The 7798-nt window shown below is 48.3% G+C and overlaps 1 non-coding gene across 1 annotated transcript; it reads right to left on the bottom strand.

Annotated features, from left to right (window-relative positions):
• Window positions 1–7046: 7046 nt before the first annotated feature.
• Window positions 7047–7261, bottom strand: LOC120942260. The gene has a single exon (XR_005749961.1). It is a non-coding gene; the product is annotated as a small nucleolar RNA U3 (small nucleolar RNA).
• Between the last annotated feature and the right edge of the window lie 537 nt (window positions 7262–7798).

Here is a 7798-nt window from a genome sequence, read left to right as displayed (position 1 = left end):
GGGGTGCAGGGCACATTACATGGGGAGGGGTGCAGGGCACATTACATGGGGAGGGGTGCAGAGCACATTACATGGGGAGGGGTGCAGGGCACATTACATGGGGAGGGGTGCAGAGCACATTATATAGGGCACAAGGTAAAAAGGCAGCTGCTGGACAGTGTAGAGTTAATTGTACATCCCATTGGAATTAAGCTGATCAGCTGTGCCTATGTTGGGGGGGGGGAGCAGATAATATATATATTACTAGGCTAAGCAGTTGGAATGCTGGGATTGCAGGGAGATAACTGTTCTGATAAGAGGCAAAGTACAAGAGAAAAAGGCTGCAGGGAGACTAGCTCAGTGGGACTGAAAAGATAAAAACATTGTGCAGCTTCACAGAGACAGAGGGGAGATATGACAGGGAGAGCCAGTGGAGAACATTCTGGAGGGAGGGGGGGGGGGGGGGGAGAGGGGTGAACACAAACGGAGCCATGCTGGTTGCAAGAGAGTGACACATGAGAGGAGAAATTAACTCTCAGCTGGAGAGAGAGAGAGAGAGAACCTCCGATCCCCACACTCACCTTCAGCTTCAGGCTCAGGTTCGGCACTGTCAGCTCCAGTGCCCATCCATTAGTGATGGATTAGTGATCCGATTCCTGAATGATTCCTGCCTCCATAAGTTTACTAAGGGAAAGGGGGATCGGGAGCAGGCATCTTCACCTGGCTGCAGGCTCACTCTGATGCGTCCCTCTGAGATGCATAGTGCTGACGTCACTTCCTGTTGTCGGCACTATGCACAGCATACACTGGGTGCCGTGCACCCGCCCGGTCACAAGTCCATCGCGCCGGAAGCAAGTGGCACGATGGGCATAGCCACAAAGGCATATTTTGCCTGCCAATGTAGCTCCTCGTCTGCAATCTTGTGATTGCACAGACGTGGCGCTACTCGTACCGCACTGCACCCGGCGCCCAGCGCCCGGGCACAGTGCACATAGGGACCTTTTTTTCCTTTTTTGTTTTTTTAAAGGGACATGTTTAAATAATTTTTTATTTTTTTTTTACTGACTTGGGGGGGGGGGGGGGGCAGCGCCCGGGCGCCCCCTATGGACGGGCCACCACTGTTTTCAAGGCTGTGTTTATGGCAGTGTTGATGGTTTTGTCTTTGTACATTTCCTTATGGAATTCTTCTTCTTCTGGGTCTGAACATATTCAGTGGTATCTGATGGCCTAACTGTGTATGATGGCCCGTTTAGCAGGGGAGGGCTGGCAGGGGGGGCAGGGTGGAAATCTCCCCCCGGGCTGGTGACACTATGCACAGCCACCGGCCGCCACTACCTAATGCTGTATTTGCATAGCAGAAATATGCCTGCTGGAGCTCTGTTAATACAGGTCACGGCCGCTGCTCACCTCCCACTGTGCAGCCGTGCCTGTGTCAGCTCCGAGGTAGATGGCTGCAGAGTTGAGCTATGTCTCGTCTCACACATAGCTCAGCCTCAGCGCACACCAGCACTGAGATCCCCTTCTCTCTCTGCACAAACACGAGGAGAGATAGAGCTCATCTGCTCCTCCTCCTTCTGAGTCTGCCCTGCCCACACTCCCTGGACATGTGTGGGCACTGGACAGGAAGTTTGAACCCAAAAAAGCATCAGACAGCCTGCCTGCGCCTCAGCCTCCATCCTGGTAAGCTCACCCTCTCTAGTCTTTCCTGCCTCCCAGTGTATACAAAGGGGTTTTGGTGAGCAGAGACCCTCTTTACACAATAGTCCACAGCATGCACCCTTAAATCAAGTTTTCCCAGAACACCCCTTACATCAGATCTGATGTATATGGGGTCTGTGCGGACTCTGATGTAAGGGGAGGCTCTGTGTGGACTCTGATGTAAGGGGAGGCTCTGTGCAGACTCTGATGTAAGGGGAGACTCTGTGCGGACTCTGATGTAAGGGAAGGCTCTGTGCGAACTCTGATGTAAGGGGAGGCCTCTGTGCGACTCTGATGTAAGGGGGGCCTCTGTGCGGACTCTGATGTAAGGGGGGCCTCTGTGCGGACTCTGATGTAAGGTGGGCCTCTGTGCGGACTCTGATGTAAGGGGGGCCTCTGCGCGGACTCTTGTGATCATGAAAAATCTTAGACTGTTTTCCTTGATCCATCACTTTTCCACGCTCTATGGGCCACTTGACTGGACTTGCCCCCCAGGCCTAAGGCTGATGAAAATATCATCGATATAGCGATAATATCTGTATGGTTTTTGTTGTATGCTCTTCAGGAATTTGTCTTCCGGGTCAGCCATAAACAAGTTTGCATATTGGGTGCCATTTTACTTCCAATAGCATTACTCATTCACTGATGATAGATTGATGAATGTTGTAGTGTTTGAATGAATTAGATGAGCTGTGTAACATCCTCAGCAGTGTATTTATGGTTTGGTGAGGATGATAAGAATCTGTGACATGCAGTTAACCCATCCTTGTAGGGGATTTTACTGTACAGAGATTCTACACCCATAGTAACCAGAAGTATATTTGGTGCTAATTGTATATTGTTGAGCTTGTTCAGAAAATCAGTTGTGTCTTGCAGGAAACTCGCAGTATTCATGACTAACGGTTTTAACATATTTTCCGCCAGGCCTGAGATATGTAGATGTATTGGGGTTGTGTCCTTGTGGAGGTGTGAAGTTGCTGTTCCTTTTTATTTTTATTGCATACTATTGTCCTAGGATTCCCTTCATTACTGTGAAAATATTTTTGAGCCTTATGTTGCGTACACACGATAGGTTAGTCTGATGAAAACAGTCTGATGGACCGTTTTCATCAGACCAAACCGATCGTGTGTGGGCCCCATCGGTTATTTATCCATAGGTTAAAAAAAATAGGAACTTGTTTTAAAATTATCTGATGGATAAAAAACCTATAGAAAAAAAACGATCGTCTGTGGGTACGTCCATCGGTTAAAAATCTACGCATGCTCAGAATCAAGTCAACGCATGCTTGGAAGCATTGTACTTCATTTTGTTCAGCACGTCGTTGTGTTTTACGTCACCGCGTTCTGACACAATCGTTTATTTAACTGATGGTGTGTAGGCACGACTGATCATCAGTCAGCTTCATCGGATAACTGATGGAAAAATCCATCAGACCGTTTTCATCAGACTAACCTATCGTGTATACAGGGCATTAGTCTCCTGAAGAATTCCTCCATATCTGATCAAATCAGCCATGACTAAGGACTTACGTCAGAAACGCGTACGCTGTTTTACAGCTATGTACATTTATTTAATAAAGGAATACTATTTTGGATGTCATCCTGAAATACATAACGTAGTGTCGTTGCATCTCCGATTTCTCACTGGCCAACTTGTCACATTCCCATTTTAGACTGTGATATTGTGCCGGATCTACGGTACATGTCGGGGAAGGTAGTCTTACCCGGGTCTCCATAGGAGTGGAGTTGCCTTGAAGTTGGCTCTGACGTCTGGTGGTCACGGCCATGGCGGCCTCTGGGGCATACGAGGAAGTTAAATGTCCCAAATCGTTCCCCAAAAGTACTTCTGCGGGTAACTCGCGTAGTAATCCCACTCGCACATGTCGCTCCCCTGAGCCCCAATCCAAGAGGACTTGGGCGGTGGATAACATAGCACCTTGCCCCCTGCTACCCTGACTGCAACAGTCTGGCCAGTCCGGGCTGACTGGGGAATCATGTGAGGCTGGATGAGAGTAATCGTAGCCCCGGAATCGCGGAGTCCCTGGGCCGGCTGCCCATTAACCCATACTGCCTGGCGATGGTGCTGACGATTATCTTCGGCAGCAGCTTGGACAGGATCCGCTTGGAAAAGTTTGCCGCACTCTTCCTGAACATCTCGATGGTTGGGCTCATTCTGGAAGCAATGAGCCGCTGGTCTGGATGGATGATTAGTCTCTCAATACCTCGTGGATTGGGTAGGGCAATATCGTTGCAGATGAATGGTTTGGTTACAGGTATAGCATTTAGGTCCGGTAGGAGGGTTGGGTCGGGCTGGGGGTCTAGAGGCAGACCACTGAGGTACTGAAGTTGGCTTAGCAGCTGGTAAACTGGGCCGAGATAGTGGATAGCGCTCGTTTTCGCCTGACCTTCGAGAGTCCAGATATTCATCGGCCAAAGTAGCCGCTTGCTGTACCGTCCGTGGTTGCTTATCTCGCACCCAATCCTGTACTACCGGAGGGGTGTGGATAAAGAACTGTTCTAATAGTACTAGCTGGGTGATGTCCTCTATGGTATGAGCGTGGCTTCCCTAGAACCAGCTCTTAAGGTTCCTCTGCAGACGATGTGCCCACTCCACGTATGTTGTGTTGGTTTGTTTCCGGCAGTAAGACGACCCAATCTTGGGACAGTACTTCATGTATCTGGCATAGTCTCTCAAAGTCCTGCAGGAATGCTTCAATTTCCTCCTCTCCTTCCTTAAATAGTTTGAACGCCCGAAAGGGCAACTTACGGAAAGTCGCTGCATCTTTAGGCGTTTTCTCCAATTGCCGTATTTATGCCATTCTCTGCTCATGTTGCCGCTCTCGTTCTCTCTCTTGTCGCTCATCCTGCAGCTTGATGTCTCTAATGGCATTCTGTATGGCGGTCTCTGATGGGTTAGCACCATATAATGCCAACCGCTCTCAAACTCGTTGCTGAAACAAGTCTTCAACTGACCGGGGTCCTGCATCACCATCCCTCTGATCCATCTCGGCTAGCTCACTGATCAGGGTGGCCTTGTTCTTTGTCCCACCGGTCCCTCCACGGCTCTCAAGTAAGTCTTTCAGCGTGGCTCTCCTGCATGCTGCATAGCTGGTCATTGACTGTGGTGGTTTGGAGTGTCCCAGTAACTGAAGAGCAACTCCCACCGCTGCCACCAATGTAACGAGATCCTTGCTCGCTTCCGCTCTCCCGACACTCCTCTGCTACTATTGAGTCAGCTTGCAGATTGCAACGTCTGATGGTTCGATCATCCAAGGCTCTGGGATCCGAACTACAGCTATGTGCCGTTCGAGATCCATTAGAACAAAACACCAGTCAGGCTGTATGTAGGTTCAAAACTTTATTGGAAGTACACAACACACTTTTAAACAGAATTTGGAACATCCCGCCCCCAACAATCGCTTTCCTATTGGTCAATTGTAAAGTACATCGAGTTCTCCTTCAGGTCCTCATAACCATGCAAATGAGGACTTGAACATGAGTCAGCAGGGATTGGTCCGATAGCTTGAATGGAGGGACTGTTATGTGTATTGAGACAGAAGCCCCAGGGGGCAATCAATGTACACAATAGCCAGACACAGAACAATGGAGCCCTCTGGCCTTAAGACAGAGCAGAAGACCCCCCACTGTGTAACAGATTTCAAAGAGATAACCTTCAGCATTCCAAGGTCCATGACAGAGGCTATTCAGGATTCGCCACGTCCCACCAACAAGAAACAGGTTCGTGCATTTTTGGGGATCGCGGGGTATTATCGCCGCTACATCCCCCATTTTGCCTCACAGGCTGCTCCCCTGACCATTTTGACCAAAGGGAAGGAGTCTGCCATGACCAAATGGACTCCCGAAGCAAAAACAGCTTTTCAGACTTTAAAACAGGCTTTATGTAGTCAGCCAGTTTTAAATTCGCCTGATTTTTCACGGGACTTCGTGGTTCAGACAGATGCATCAAATGTGGGCCTAGGAGCTGTACTGTCTCAGATTATCAAGGGGGAGGAACACCCTGTTATGTACCTCAGCCTAAAGTTGAAGGCCCATGAAGAGAATTATGCCACCATTGAGAAAGAATGTTTGGCGGTGAAATGGGCTTTGGATTCTCTCCGGTACTACCTCGTGGGTAGACAGTTTGAACTGGTGATGGATCATGCCCCATTGAAGTGGATGGCACAGAACAAAGAGACCAATAGGAGAAAAAATAGGTGGTTCCTGGCCCTCCAGTAATTTAGTTTTGTGGTAATGCATCGCCCCGGTGCTAAAATGGGGAATGCAGATGGGCTGTCCCGACTGCATGCCTGCCTGGCAACCTGTGTCCCAACCCTAGGGTTGAAACAAGAGGGGGGATGTGACAGGAAGTCAGGTAAATCTGTGGGTGTTGTCACAGACGGGACATACATTTCTGCCTTGTTTAGACAATACACCAATTGTTATTAGGCGTTGGCTGCAAAAGTAGCCAGAAAAGGCCTAAGGGCGTTGAAAAACTTCAGCTGTTCAGAATGAGGCAATTAAGGCCTCTATAAGTAATCCAGAGGTTTTCCACTGATTTGCTGCATCCTGAGTGAAGGAGAGCAGTAGCTGAAAGTCTTCTGAGGAGGTGATTGATTTTTCTGTGTGATAAAAATCAAGAGACTATTGTTTTTCTGCTGTATGACCAGTAGTGTCTGCCCAGCACTAGGCTGTGCCAGACTCTCTAGGTTCCTGTGTGGTAAAGGTAGATGCCCCAAGTGGCCAGGGTTTATTTTATGTTTGATTTTGTTTATGCTGTTTGGATGCTTGCACTTGTTTCCAGCAAGATGGAAGAATAAGCCAAAATCTTTGTTTTCAACTGTCTTTGACTGCCTGTCTGTATAAATTCAGTGTGTAGTAAACCCATCCAGGGGGTCACACACCCTGCTACCGAGCTAACCCCTTACATAAGATACGCCTGAAATCTGGCTCCATCCGACCGACGTAAGTCTCCTACGCCGTCGTATCTTGGGCGCATATTTACGCTGGCCGCAAGGGGCGCTTTCATTGATTTACGCGTTGAATATGCAAATTACCAAGATACGCCAATTCACGAACGTACTTGCGCCCGTCGCATGAGTATACGCCGTTTACGTAAGGCGTACGTCCGGCGTAAAGATAAACCACCAAATAGGAGGCGCAGCCAATGCAAAGGTATGGACGACGGAACAGCCGTCGTATTTTACGTTGTTTACATAAGTAGTACGTGAATGGGGCTGGGCGTAGGTTACGTTCACGTCATTGCCACTGAGCCGTCGTATCTTAGGGCATTAATTCGACGTGATTCTGAGCATGCGCTGTTCGTTCGGCGCTTCATTTACATGGGGTCACGATTCATTTTTTTTTTTTTTTTCACTCTGAATGAGCTCCCGCCTGCCATCTTCCCACCTAAAAAGATGACCAAGTCATCAAATGGTGGCAGCACCTGCACAGAGCAGCACTGCCAGCAGGAGTCCTAACGAGACAAGAACCCTAAAATTCATCATCGTGGAAGGTGAGTTTGGACACTTTCGAGCACATTTCTCCCTTTGCATCCTACAGAAATGATCCCTGAAAGTATAGTCCTTCACGATTAATTTTAATACAACATGCCCACTACCTGCCTACTTTGAATTAGGCGTGCTTACGCCGGCCCATTTACGCTACGCCGCCGTAACTTAGGGAGCAAGTGCTTTGTGAATACTGGCCTTGCCTCTCTATGTTACGTCGGCGTAGCGCATAGGAGCTGTGCTACGCCCGCTCAAATATACGCCGCTCTACCTGAATCCGGCTAAATGAGATTATGGTAAGCAGGCAGCCTCTCAATACACATTCCGTTAGATAATGACATTCAGATGAGCTAATTACTAATCATTACCCAGACGGTCTGGCTCTGCGATAAGTTATCCTCACCTGCTACACAAAACACATTACTTTAGTAAACATAATTGACATGCTAATCCACTACACCTGAAAGGTCAGACATCTGACCTTTCAGACTGCCAACACATATCTATCATCAATAGAACTTTCACACAATACAGGGTTAGTTAGCATAGCACAATTAAATATCTTAGGAGCCATACTTAATTAACACAATAGACAATAGAATGCAATCACAGCA

The sequence above is a fragment of the Rana temporaria genome, chromosome 5 (assembly GCF_905171775.1).
Source record: "Rana temporaria chromosome 5, aRanTem1.1, whole genome shotgun sequence".
NCBI lineage: Eukaryota > Metazoa > Chordata > Amphibia > Anura > Ranidae > Rana > Rana temporaria.
This window is presented reverse-complemented; position numbering and strand designations above follow the sequence as displayed.